Genomic DNA, 14,345 nt, shown 5'->3' with positions numbered 1-14,345 from the left:
CAAGGGGTAGGCAGCGGAGTATATAGGCCTTGCTTCTTGATGGTCGGTTTGGCAATGGCATAGGCAGTGCAGGATCTTATGTACTTCTCGACATCCTGTCAAAGATTCAGCTAATAGAAACACTTATACAATACTGCCACTATTTTATAGACCTCGAAATGCCCAGCAACCTGACTGTAGTGTGCTTCCCAAATCATCTTGGCACACTCACTTGAAGGAACACAAAAGTGACCCAGGTGGCATAACGGGGCATCCTAGAGGTGAAAATCTGAAACATACTGACGGTCCAAGAGTGTCTGCTATGTGTGGCAGAATTCTAGGTCACTTTTGTAGAGAAGTGGCCAATCAGAAGTCTCATGCCCACAAGAGTTTAGCACGGTGGTTAACACCATGATCGGTGGTCGACTGAGGTAATCTGCAACATTATTGGTGTTTCCCTTCTTATACTTGATATACGAATGGAACTGTTGTAGTTATGTGGACCAATTTTGATGGCGATCATTCTGCAACTTCCCTTGCGTATGTATGAACTGCAGGGGCCGATGGTTTGTGTGGATGACCATTTCCTTCCCCAAAATGTAGTGCTTCCATTATCCGCAGGCCTCCACAATGGAATACATCTCTTTATCATAGTTGGGATACTTTCGGACTATGTCTGAAAGTGTCTCACTATGATCTGCCACTGAATGCCCGTGTTGAGTAAGGAGTGCCCCAATACCATAGTCCGAGGCATATGTCTTGATCTCAAATGGTTGTTGCAAGTCTGGGAATGCGAGCACTGGTGTTGAGTAGAGGCGATGTTTCAACTCTGTGAGTGCCTTCTGTTGAGATTCAAACAAAAAGAATTTAGGTCTTACTCCTCTCTTGGTGGTTTGACTCAAGGGCCAAGTGATATGAGAAAATCCTAACATGAACCTGCGGTAGAAGTTGGCAAGACCCAGAAAGTTACAAAGCTCTGTCAGAGTGGTTGGAAATGGCCAATCCCAAATGACTTGGATCTTGGCTGGATCGACATTCACCCCTTGTTCATCAATAATTTATCCTAGATACTGAACTTGGGTCATGCCAAAAGTGCATTTCTAAAAATTGGTGCATAACTTGTGTTGCCGCAGTGTTTGGAGAACCTATCAGATGTGGTGGAGGTGCTCTTCCTAAATTTGGTTGAAGATCAGGATGCCATCCAAGTATACCACTAAAAATGAGTTGGTGAATGGCTGCAAGATGTCATCCATTAGCCTCATGGTTGCAGGAGCATTCGTCAACCCGAAAGGCATAACCAACCATTCGAAATGGCCCTCCTTCGCTTTGAAGGTACTCTTCCACACATCGAAGGGTTCGATTGGTACCTGATGATATCCTAACTTCAAACGATTTTTCTAAAATGTTTTTCCCCTTCAATTGGTTGAGAAGGTCATCAATCCATGGGATCGGGCACATATTCCAGACAGTGATCTTGTTCAACACCTAATAGTCAATACAGAGTCTCCAAGTCCCATCCTTTCTCTGTACCAACACGATCGAGCTCCCATGGGGTGATGAAGTCGGTCAGATGTGACCTTTTGCAGCATCTCTTGAATCTTCCTCTTGATTTCACCATACTCTAGAACAGAGTGCTGATAGATTAGTCCATTGGGCAGTGTTGCACCTAGGGTTAGATCGAAGGAGTGCTTGACCTGACAGTGCAAAGGAACCCCTGCGGGGGAGGTGAAGATGTCCTCGTACTCCTCCATGACCTTGTCCATCTGTAGTTTTCGTGCGGAGGGGCCCTGTCTGGAGGTCGTGGCCACTATCTTCTTCTTTCCTTGAGGGCATATCACTAGGAAAACAAGTTTCCTATTTTTGGAAATGAGCTTACTACATTGTTTTGCAATAACCAAACTGATGGCGGTAGGTGGTGCTACGTCCGATATCTTGTATAACTTGTTTCCCAAAGTAACAATAATAGCAAGAGGCCTTGACTCATATACATCATGTCGCTTCCACAAGTATGGTTGGCCTAATAATACATCACAAACATCAAGGGGAGCAACATCACACAATACCTCATCCATGAAGCGCTTGATGTTGTATGGAAGGTGGCACTGTTGGCTCATGTGAAGATCCCATCCTTCGTGAAGCCACCCGATGGTGTACGGTTGTGGATGTGTTGTGGTTGGTAAGCCTAAAAGTTTCACGACCTCTACCAAAATGAGGTTCTTTTGGCTCTTGTTGTCGACAATGAACTGTAGCGGAGATCCCTTTATCCATATCTGGGACTGCAAGAGGCACTCCTCCTCCTTTGGATCTTCTAGTTCCTTCTTCTAGATCTTCGTGGTGGAGATGTGGGCTCTGCATCGATAATATGCTTCCCTTTTCCATTCCCCTTATCGGGTTTTGACTCAGAGTATGAACATGCATCTAATTCTAAAGACTTTAGCTCGACCACCAGTGACTTCTTGGCCTGACACTCACTTGTGTTATGACTAGAGCTCTTATGGAACTCACATCATTTTCCTGTGTCCTTCTTTGGCTTCACAGTGTTGTTCTTTTCTTGCAGCTTTGGCTGGTTATCTTGGGCCACCCCTCCTTGGCTTTGTCCTTTGTCCAACGGTTTAGGGGTGCCTTTCCCTTACTTCAGATTTGCAGATCCAAAGTCTTGCTTCTTCTATTTAAACTTCTGCTCAATTTTGACACCGTATCGGTATAGTATACCGAGCGAGGAGATTTCCAGGAACTCCATCTCATATTGGATGTACCTGTGTAGGCAGTCATGGTATCTGAGTACCAAATGCAGCTCAGAATCCTTGATACTCAACTTTGTGCAAAGGGTATAAAAAATATTGGTAAACTCCAACACATCTTGGTCCCTTCCTTGCCATAGCATGGTCCACTTTATGTATTTACCCTAATAGCTTCCGACAGGGTAGTACTACTCAATGGCATTCTGGAATGAATTCCAAGTGGGTGCAGCTAAAAATAGTGAGGTCGTACTTTCATCCTTCTGCACACAGTAGGTTTCCCACCAATCCTTGATGTGGGGGGCAGCTTTGAGAAGAGTGAAAGTTTCCTAGCTGGAAAAATCATGAACAGGAAAATAACCTTCTAGCAAAATTAACCATTTATCTACAATGTCTACATCTATCTGACCCTCAAATATGGAAATGTCAAATTTAAATTTTACATTAAAGGGTGTGGAACTTCTAGAGTAGCTACTGGAAGTAGATGTGTTGCCCCTGGGTAGTCGTTGAGGGATCTGGGAAAAGTTGTCCATCATCACGTTCCTTTGTTGCTCAAGGGCCTCTCGAGCAAGATTTTGATAGGATCTCCTTCCCCCTTGTCTTTCTTTTGATCCACCATGGGAGGTTGTTGGGATTTGTGAGGCTGGTCTTGCAAAGGTTCGACCAGTTCAAGCCCTAACTCCTTATATCTCAACCTCATTGGGGACATGCAAAGAAAAAAAGAGAAAGAGTAGACTTACTCTGATACCACTGATCTGGATTTAAATAGGAACACAAAAAATTATAGAGATAACCATAAATACAGAGATACAACAAAAATAATACTTCATTTCATTAATGTAAAATACTAAAATATGCTTACAAACAGAAATGGAAATAAACTAGCTTGGATGATGGTAGCTTATCTCTGAGGAGAGATGTGGTGACTACATGCCTCTGAATTGTATTATAATGAGGCTCGAAAGCCTATTTATTGTTGAGAAACAATGGAAAATCCTAAACATCCAAATCCCTAACCCTAGGAGATGATGTGCCAAACTATGGGCCACGTTTTGGGTAAATTGGTACATCAACTTCCTGGGGTTGTAACTTTGGCATACAATCTCTATTTGACACGCAAAATACCTCGTTAGAAATATCTATCCGAGGAATACAACTTTGGAAAGAGCAACATTCGTCCATGGACCCATGTTGCTCTGAGTTTTCCCAAAAAATGTCATTTAGGGCTTCAAAATGGCTCTGAAAGTTTAGGACCCAAAAAACTGCCAAAAATAGTCAATTCTGCTACAAATAAGGAAAATGAAAAACTGAAAGAAACAATGGTGGGGGTCCAAGTGGAATTGGTGGGTGGCCACCAATATCCACCTAGATCATAGATACACTACAAGACATACCTGACCATGCTTCTTCTGATACTTTGTTCATCACACTCTTTGTAGGAGATCTATTTATCACATAAATAGTGCATGCAACTGCTTCTGCCCAATACTCATTATACAAGTTTCTTCCTTTCACCATGTTTCTTTCCATGCTCATAATGGTTATGTTATTTTTCTCTACTACAATGTTATGTTGTGGTGTGTATCTAGTTGTAAACTTCCTTCTAATTCCATGTTGTTTTCAGTAAGCATGGAATGTTGTTGAATTATGTTATCCACCATGATATGATCTCAGTACCTTAATCTAATATTCACTCTGTTTCTTAGCTAAGGCTTTGAATTCTTTAAACTTTTCAAAATTTTCAAACTTCTACTTCAAAAAATAAACCCACATCTTTTTGTTGAAATCATCAATAAATGTGAGGAAGTAACAACTTCCACCAGTCGATTGTGTCTGCATAGGTCCACACAAGTATGTATCAACTAACTCTAGTTTTTATTTTTCTCTATATGCAACTCCTTTCGGAAAACTTTCATGGTGTTTCTTTCCCAACATCGAACAATCACAAGTACTAGAAGGTTCTTTGATGGGAGCTAATCCTCTGACCATATATTTCTATTGCAACAATCTTAAACCAGAGAAATGAAAATGTCCAAACCGAAAGTTCCATAACCAATAATTATCAGAACATGCAACCATAAAAGAACTCACCTGGTATTTGTAATTCATGATTAGAGGAAGAAAAATATTCCTCGCCATCTACACCTTGGATATCAATTGCTTGCTTGGGAAATTATCATATATAACACAAACTTGTCCCTAAAAAATAACTATGTATCCTTTCTGCATTAATTGACCAACACTTATTAGATTATGTTTGAGACCAGGGACATAATATACCTCTAATATTGCCTTTGTCTCACCCTACTTGGTCAAAATGTTGACCATTCCTTTGCCATATATATCTAAAGTCTTGTCATTGCCCAACTTTACCTTTTTCTTCATAGATTGATCCAAATTTGTAGTAAGATTCTTGTTTCATGTCATGTGGTCACTGCAACCATTTTATAATACCCAAACTTTATCAAAAGGTTCATGCATGGTATGGAAACATAGGAACATGGATTCGGTACTCTAGATAGTTACATTAGCTCTCTGATTTCCTTGATCAATTATCCCCTTTTTGTAATCACATGGATAGAGACCAAATTTAATGCAATAATAACATCTCACCTTTTATTTTTCGACTCTTTGATTGTTGTTGAAACTTCTACTATTGTTTCCACTTTACTATTCCTACTCTTCTTTGTCATCTCTCTAACCACCTGCTCTTCTACCTCATCCTTTGCCTCTCGATATACCTCTTCCTCATTATGGGAGTTTCAAGGTCTAAAATGGGTCTCCTAAGGAAATTACAAAATAATAGTAGAAATAATAAAATAAGATTTGGTTACATCATCAAATTTTAGAGGGAAAAAATAAAAAACTATTTTTTCAACTCGTATTTTCAACTTATCACCCTATGGGTTTACTCAAATTTCAAGCAGAAACACTCGTTGGATGTAGAATTTGATTCCTCATCCAAGGAGTACCCATGTTGCATACTTTTGATGGACTCTGCAAAACGAAAAATGAGAAATACATGAAAAACTTGATTGCAATCACATTTTTTCATGTATTTCTCATTTTTCTTGTAGTAGGGTCCATCGAAAGTATACAACATGTGTACTCCTTGGATGAAGAATTAAATTTTGCATCTAACAAGTAATCCTGCTCAAAATTTAAGTAAAATCTTAGGGAGATAATTTGAAAATATGAGTTGAAAAAATAGTTTTATTATTTTATTATTTTTTAATCTTTTTACTTTTTTACTCCAAAATTGGTGAATCATCCCCCATGGTTGACATCATCATATTGAATCATATTGGTTCTTATAAAGTTTATTTTGGTTGTAAATTTTTCTTAGGAGTGTTACAGATCCATTTGGTCACATCAACCCCAATCTAAAGATTAGTACTATTAGGGCCCATCAAACTCTAATTCAGTTGTTACATGCCCTAAAGAAGTCAACCATCGAAATGCCTATCTTTCCAAGAATTTCCATGACTGAAATCATCCAAAAACTACCTCTAAGAAGATCAGCGCAGGAAAACCTTCATTAGGGTGTGCTGTAGTGCAGTCCATACATTGATAGGGTGCTATGCAGCACGCTTGAGCCCTCTTTGGCCTGCATTGGGCAAAGTTGAGCAAAATTGCATTGGGGTTTTGGAATATTCTTATCCATTGGATGCATCTATAAGTTTCCCAAGTTTATCTACTCCTTTGAGCTCGAATTTGGATGAGGTAGGGAGTTAAGGAACATCAATCCCTTTATCCCTTCCTCCATGGAACTAAATTCTAAGTTTGGGAGGGCATTCATTATCACCATTTATGGCATAACTTCCTTCATTCACCTATAAAAAGACCACTCATCTAAGTGATTAGGGGTTGGAAATCATTGAATTATAGCAAGATTCTATTAGTATGAGACTTGAGTTGATTTCAAGTATTGTAATGATGTCAAAATGTCTTTCTTGTTATGAGGGGAGGATGGGATTGAACTAGAGGAGTGATGCTGAATCAAGCAAATTGGGTTGTAATTCTTCCTTTTACTAATAAAGTGTTCAAAGCTTTTTCCATATGCTTGTGTTATTCATTGATGCTTTCATATGTGTACTATGTAATTGATTCCATACTATGTTTAATCAATAGATCATTGTCATATGCTTTGATCAGTTTTTGTCTTCTGTTTGTGTGTAGGTACTTTTCAAGCGGATTAAGTACAGAAAGGAGTGAAAGAATTGGTCAAGGGAGATAAGGAGTAGCCAAAAGCTACAGGTAGGCTTCTTTACCTCTTATGTAATCTATTGGTCATAGAAAAAGTAGAGAATGCTTTGCACTATTGTTCTAGACTTAGCTACTAGTCTAGGGGTTTAAGCATTTATCCGTAGACACTAAAACTTCCCAAAACAAATTGGCAACTCCACTAGGGATTGGTCATCCATATAACTAGCTTATAAACCTCTTAAGACATTTCTACATACTATACTTGTGGTCGTTGATAGAATTTCAGTCTTCTTTCATTGAAAATTGAGTTAAAACTGTGTCAAAATTGCCTTCAAAATGGCTTACTGTCACCAGTGCAGCCCAATTTTCTCCTGTTTGAATGATTTTCTGAATGTCAATGATGTCTTGTCTCTGAAAATAGTTTTTCATCTCCTTACCTGGCCCTACTTAGACTAGGACTGATAAATGTTTCTTATGTATTTGCTTTGTCATTTTCAATCTATAGTCAAAAGTTAGTTTTTTGGTCGATTGATCTTTAGCGAAAGAAAGTGTCATTAAATCATCTTTTCCTTCGAAAATTGAATTTCGTCAAGTCTTCATTCATGAAAGATCGATTGATTGATGTATGCATATGATTAGTATTTTTCATTGAAAGTGTCGTAATTCCTCATTTCTTTGAAAACAAAAGTGTCGTAAAGTATTCCTTTCCTTGAAAAGAAATTGTCGCAAAATCGTCATTTTTATGAAAAGATTTTATTAATTGATTGTGAATTAGTTTTCCTTTTTGTTCATTCACATTAAGGGAAATCAAAAATAAATACATGCATGTTGCATTGAAAAACTTTGTGTGTGCTAATAGGAATAGTGTAGGTAATTTACATTTAGATTGTGCTCTTTTCTCTTTGATCAAAAGAAATCTGATTGCTCTATCCCAAAGTAGCTAGGATTTTCATCGTTAAATTGAATGGAAAGAATGCTTATCATGATAGTTGCATTCCTAGGAATTTCATAATACATCACTTGGTGAACTTGAAAGGGAAATTCCTAAGAAAAATCAACTTAAAATAAACATCAATTTACCTAATGGAGCATTGTCATTAACGAGAACATTTAGTGGTTTAGGCTAGAGATTTGTTTTGCATCGTAAAACAAAGCAACTGTCACTAAATTACCTACAATACATCCCAAGTGTGGTACCTCACTCCACCTAAGTGAGTATATCGTAGCTCGTCCACATACCTTCAGGTATATAGGGCAGTGTTACAGTACGTAAAGTATATGGGAATCCTCTCACTATGCAGTTTTGCATTACACAATGCTTATACGGACTGGGCCTCCATGTACCTTCGGGTATATATAGGAGGAAAACTCTAGGTTTCTATCCATCCTTAAGTAACTGAGTCGGCCACCTTGTAAACTGTGATACACCGAACACATCATTCGGGGAGATTTCCTGCCCATACTTCTTGCTTCGGTAGGAGGTATTCTACAGTTCACAGTTGCTTGGTAAACCTTTTGCATAGTGTACCCCTTTTTGTTTATTTCTTTAATAAAATTAATCAGCAATCGTGGAGGAACATCAACCCATACCCTGTCGTTCACAGAGAGTAATGAGCAAACCACCTTTTCCTCCTGAAGCGACACCAATTCGGGCAAAGCGGTCTCCCTTAGTTGAGTCTAGTACATCAAGAGCTCCTAGTTCTTCATCTGAGTTACCTGAATCATCTATTTCGGTAAGTACAGAGACTCTAGTTACTCCAACTATTTCTGGTACATCTATTTCTGAAGAAGAAGTTTCACAATTACCTAAGGACATTAGCACTGATTCTAGTGAAACAGTAACCAAAGTTGTTCAACAATAGGTTGATCCTCAACTTGAAATTGTTCAACAAGAAAGTACTTCTGAACATGAATTAGTTCAACCAGAATTTAATCTAGAATCTATCCCAGTTCAAAGTGAAGTTGTTCAGGAACCTCTTACTGAAACTGTTGTTCATTTACTTGAACATCTAGAATTCGAATTTGAACATTCGGAAGTTGTTACTTTACCAGAAGACGATCAACCGGTTACCCGTCAGACATCAGTAAATATTGAAACTTCAACTTCATCAACACTAGAAATATTTTACGGACCTGATGGTGAAGTTCTTCCACTAGGTTTAATTGCTATAGAGGAGGAATTGGAAGAAGATTCCACACTTGGAACCCCATTTCACTTTGGATCTAGGCTTTATCTTTACCCTAATACTCTTGATTTCTTTGCATCATTGATCCTGCTTCTTTTCAAGTACCCGTCGAATCTTTAGGACAATGTTTGGGTTAGTTAACTATGCTTGAATAACCATCAACATCTTAGAAAATATCATATGGTGCAACTGCAGCAGAATCTTCTATTGTAACCTCTTCAATGTTTTCTACCACACCCGACTCGCACATGTATGGTGAATCGTCCATCATGGCTGGTTACCAATCATTGTATGGAACCCACTGAGGGGTTTCTTCTACACCATGGTCATCACCCATGTCCTCAACTAGAATTTTACTTGGTTTTTCTCTAATGGGAACTCAACAGTTTGATCCTACATATTAGTATCAAGCTGGGAAATCTGGTCAACAAAGACCTATGTATCCATTAAATGCCGGATTTCCACCATATGGAGAGAAATATGCTTATTCACTGTATCCTCCTTATTTTAGGGGAATACCATATGGTAATATCCCATGTATTCAGGTCAATCTGGAATTAGATTTTGTCAATGGCAACCAACAATTCCAATTCAACCAAGGCTTGTGTATCCAACACAACCAATGCAAATTATGTCAGCTATTCCTACTACTCCTGTTGTTACTACTATACCACAATCACAAGTTCAAACTGTTGTATCTCAACCTATTCAAACTGATCCTTCTACCTTGCAATCACAAGTTTCAAGTCAAGAAGTTCAAGTTCCTAAAGTTGTTGTACAACAACCACTTATTTTTGGAGTTCACCAAAAACCTCAGGTTAGTGTACCCTTATCTAGACTAACCTAGGCTTACACTGGTACATTTTATTGACAACCTAGCCAACCTTTCATTGTTAGACAACAACAACCGTTAAATCCACAACATTTGTACCAACAACAGCAACAGTTGATTCAACAACTTTGGCAGCCTCAATTTCAACAACCCCAATTCCAGCAATTCCAACCCCAGTTTGGACTTGTTTCATAGGCTCAACCTGGTTTTGGTCAATCTCAAGCTTGCCAAGGTCCTAGTCAACAAGGCTTTGCAAGTTATGGATAACCACACATTCAACCTGGTTATCAACAACCACCTTATACTGGTTTTGTTCATCAACCATACCAAGGTTACCAGATGTAGATGCCCTATGTCAGTATGCAAAGACCTATTGCTCAGGCAATTCCATCATATATTGGGTTTGCTCAACTTGACTTGAATCAACAGTTTCCATTTGTAGCAACTTTAGAATTACCAAATTTAAATCAGCTCACTAATGATCCAATCTTATATGCACCTTGGTGGCCAGTAATTCCTCATAAGTTACCATCTGACATTTCGAAGTTTAACAGAAATCCTGGAGAAGACCTATCAAATCAAGTTATGAACTTTCATTTGTGGTGTTCATCAAACTCCTTAAATGATGATTCGGTCAGACTTCATCTTTTCCAAAGAACACTTATTGGTCTAGCTGCTAAATGGTACATTGAATTACCAAGAGCTTCTTTCGATAATTTCACCACTTTAGCCACTACTTTTTTGACCCACTTCCAGTTACCTATCAGATACGAGACTAGAACGAAACTCCTAACCAACTTTAAACAGACTACTGCTACCCATATATTAGATCATATTCATGAGTGGCGGCGTCATCGTCGAATGGTTAAGACATATGTTCCCGATTAGCTTTTAGCTGAGTGGTTCATAAAATCCTTGTTGCCATCAATCACCGAGGATGTGGCAAAAGGTGGAGTTGTCATAGAAGAGCAAGTCATTGCTCATGCCCAATACTTGGATTTGATTTACACACAATCTGGCATGCTTTATGATAAAATTCCCAATGCACCTCAACCAACTTTCACTGTTCCACCTCCTCCACAATCGAGTAAGGACTCTCATGCTGACAACAGTGTGATCGGTTCTTCAAGAACACAGTCAGCAAGAAGACCATCTATTCAAACTCTTGTTGTTTCCAATCAAACTACCAATGCATCAGAAAATACTATTGCCTTCGAGATTAATGTCATGTCATCTGACAAAGGGAAAAATCCAAAGAAACCAGCAGGAAAGAAAAAGGGGAAAAACAAAAAAAACAACAAAATTCCCCTCCAGAGAAATCATCTGATTACTCTACTTCGGAAAGGAAACCTCGTTATCCATGTCTGATATGTAATGACGAGCATTATACAAGACATTTTCCACATCGCTTTGAGGTCTCTAAAATTTTAAAGACTTCAAACACATCGGCAGCATTGACTGATCCGTTTCCAACCCCAAAGACACATTTGGTTGCAACAAACCATGCTTCCACATCCCAAGTACTTATGTTATCTATCAAAAAGCCACAAAACAAAGTTTTGGTGCCAACAAGAAACAAATATTACAGAAATCGATTGTTGTCGAATAATCAGGCCACTAATCAACCTAATCCTTCGACTTTGACTTCATCTAAAGTTGTTCCACCCATTGTACTTGAATTGACAATAAAACCACCAAAGGGAATTGTGCAGAAATCGACATTCAACCCTCGGGCTTGAGTAGCTCAAAACTATAACATAGTAGAAGATCTTGCTCAATCACGTTCCTCCATGTTGACACTTGAGGTGTTGCAAAATTATCCCTCCCAAAAACAGGCTTTACTGTCAACAATAGGTGAAATAGATCCTACGGATTTAAATTTTGTGGTTTTTAACCATGTGTTATATTCACCACAGTTTCTAGTGCAATTAGCTTTCCTAATCTAAGTAAAAGCTCTCAATAAGAATGTTCACCAAACTATTATTGACGAGGGGGCATCTACTTGCATTATGTCCATGAGTTTTTGGAAAACACTTGGTTCACTGCCATTGTCACGATCACCAACTACGTTAAAAGCCTTTAATGGAAGAACATATACTCCATGTGGGATTTTGAGTAACCTGCAAATCGAACTAGGGGGAAAAACGGTTACTGTTGAAGTTGAGGTAGTTGAAGGACCCATTGATTACAACATTTTACTGGGAAGGCCTTCGGTATATGCTATGGCTATTGTGGTTTCCATGTACTTTCATACTATTGCACTCCCTTTTAAGGGTGGAATCATAGTCATTGATCAACTAGCCTTCTTTTCCAATAGTTCATAGGATACGGGAAGCATTCCATTGGTACACAGATCCTCGTTGTTTCTTCAAAGTGTTGGAGTAGGTGTCTTTGAAGATCCTTCCCTAATGGGTACTTTTACCCTCCCATCACCATCTGATTTTGCGGAAGTGGCGAGAGTAGAGACTTGCAACATGATTTCCTCCACCTCATTTGATTTAAGGACGATTTCCAACCAAGTTGAAGATGTTAGTAATATGGAGGTGTTGCCATTAAGCCCCACTGAATCATTATAGAAATCAACCTTTCGGGCTTGCGCGATAAACCCAAATCTGCACTCAACAATTGTATGGGTAGATAGATCGTTAGAATATGGTACCTCTTCGGATCCTTTTTTACATATAAATTCTACGGATGAAGGAATCATCCAATCAATGATGATAGGAGAGGAACCATGGGAAGATTATCATCATCATTCCCATCTTCTAGATGACATTGAAGATTATTCAAATGAACTAAACCACCCATCAATCATTGATTTCTTGTCGAATTCTGTTAGGATAGACACTGTAGATTCTGAGCGTAATTTGTCAAACATAGAAGAAACAATTTCTATAAACATTTCGACTAGGCCTAACATTGTAGAAAACATTCACGTCGGAAAATATTGTTCTCCATTGGAACTTGATAATTATTGTGCTCTATTTCATGAATTTAGAGATATTTTTGCATGTTCTTATGAGGGGATGACAGGAATTGACTCAAGCATTGTTGAACATCAGATTAAAATGTACCCTGATGTCAAACCAATACGACAGAGGCTTCGACTTGTTCATCCTAAGAAAGTCGTTGCCATTAAAGCAGAGGTTGAAAAACTTTTTCGTGCTAGCTTCATTTTCCTTGTACCTCTTACTGACTGGGTATCTAATATTGTTCTCGTTATGAAAAAACAAGGGACAATCTGAGTGTGTGTTGATTATAAGGATGTAAATCAAGCATGTCCAAAAGACAATTATCCTACACCTTCTATCGACTAGATTATTGGCGAATGTGCTTGTTGTGAAATCTTCTCATTCATGGATGGATCTTTTGGCTACAATCAAATCAATATCTACCCACAGGACCAATAAAAAATAGCTTTTATTTTTCCGTGGGGCACATTCACCTATTGAAAGTTACCTTTTGGTTTAAAGAATGCAGGGGCTACATTTCAGAGGGAAATGAATTATGCCTTCCATGACATCAAGCACATTGTTCAACCTTATCTTGATGATTTTCCTACTCATTCATGAAATGAGACTGATCACCCGCAACATTTGACAGTAATATTTTTACGGTGCCAACACTGCAAGATAAAACTTAATCCACACAAGTGTGTGTTTTGTGTTGGCTCTGGTCGATTTCTTGGATTTGTGGTCTCAAAGGATGGAATTCGACTCGATCCAATTAAGGTTCAGCCAATCCTTGAATTGCCTCCACCTTCAAATTTGTTAAATTACAAAGACTTCAAGGGAAGACAAACTTTCTGAGGAGGTTCATTCCAAACTATGCTGAATTGGCTAAAGGTTTTACATGTCTATTGAAGAAAGGGGTACCCTTCCATTGGGATCAGGTTGTGCAAGCTTCCTTTGATGCTCTTAAATATTCCCTTATTATAGCATCATTAATGTATGCCCCAAACTATCAAAAAGGCTATTACCTATATCTCGTCGTTGCAGATGCAGCCATTGGCATGGTTTTAGTCCAAGAAGAAAGTGGAATTGAACATCCTATTTATTACTTGAGTCGTAATCTCATCGATAAAGAAAGTAAGTATTCCTATGTCAAAAAGTTAGGTTTCGCAGGTGTTCAAGTTGTACAAATATTTTGTTATTACATCCTCCTTCGTAAAACTACCATTATATCATATTACGACCCTATGACATATATTTTGTCATGTCAATTTCTAGGGGGGAAATATTCCAAATGGATAGTTATTTTGGAGGAGTTTGATTTGGAGTTCATCAAATCTAAATCAAATAAATCTCTTGTTTTCACCGAGTTACTTTGCGATCTTCCCTCATCCTCCAATAATTCAACATCAGAAGCATCAACCTTGGATGAGTCTCAATTTCTTATCTCATC

The sequence above is a fragment of the Pinus tabuliformis genome, chromosome 7 (genome assembly GCF_031772625.1).
Source record: "Pinus tabuliformis cultivar Carrire ecotype Pingquan chromosome 7, CPIR1, whole genome shotgun sequence".
In the NCBI taxonomy this organism is placed as follows: Eukaryota; Viridiplantae; Streptophyta; class Pinopsida; order Pinales; family Pinaceae; genus Pinus; species Pinus tabuliformis.
This window is presented reverse-complemented; position numbering follows the sequence as displayed.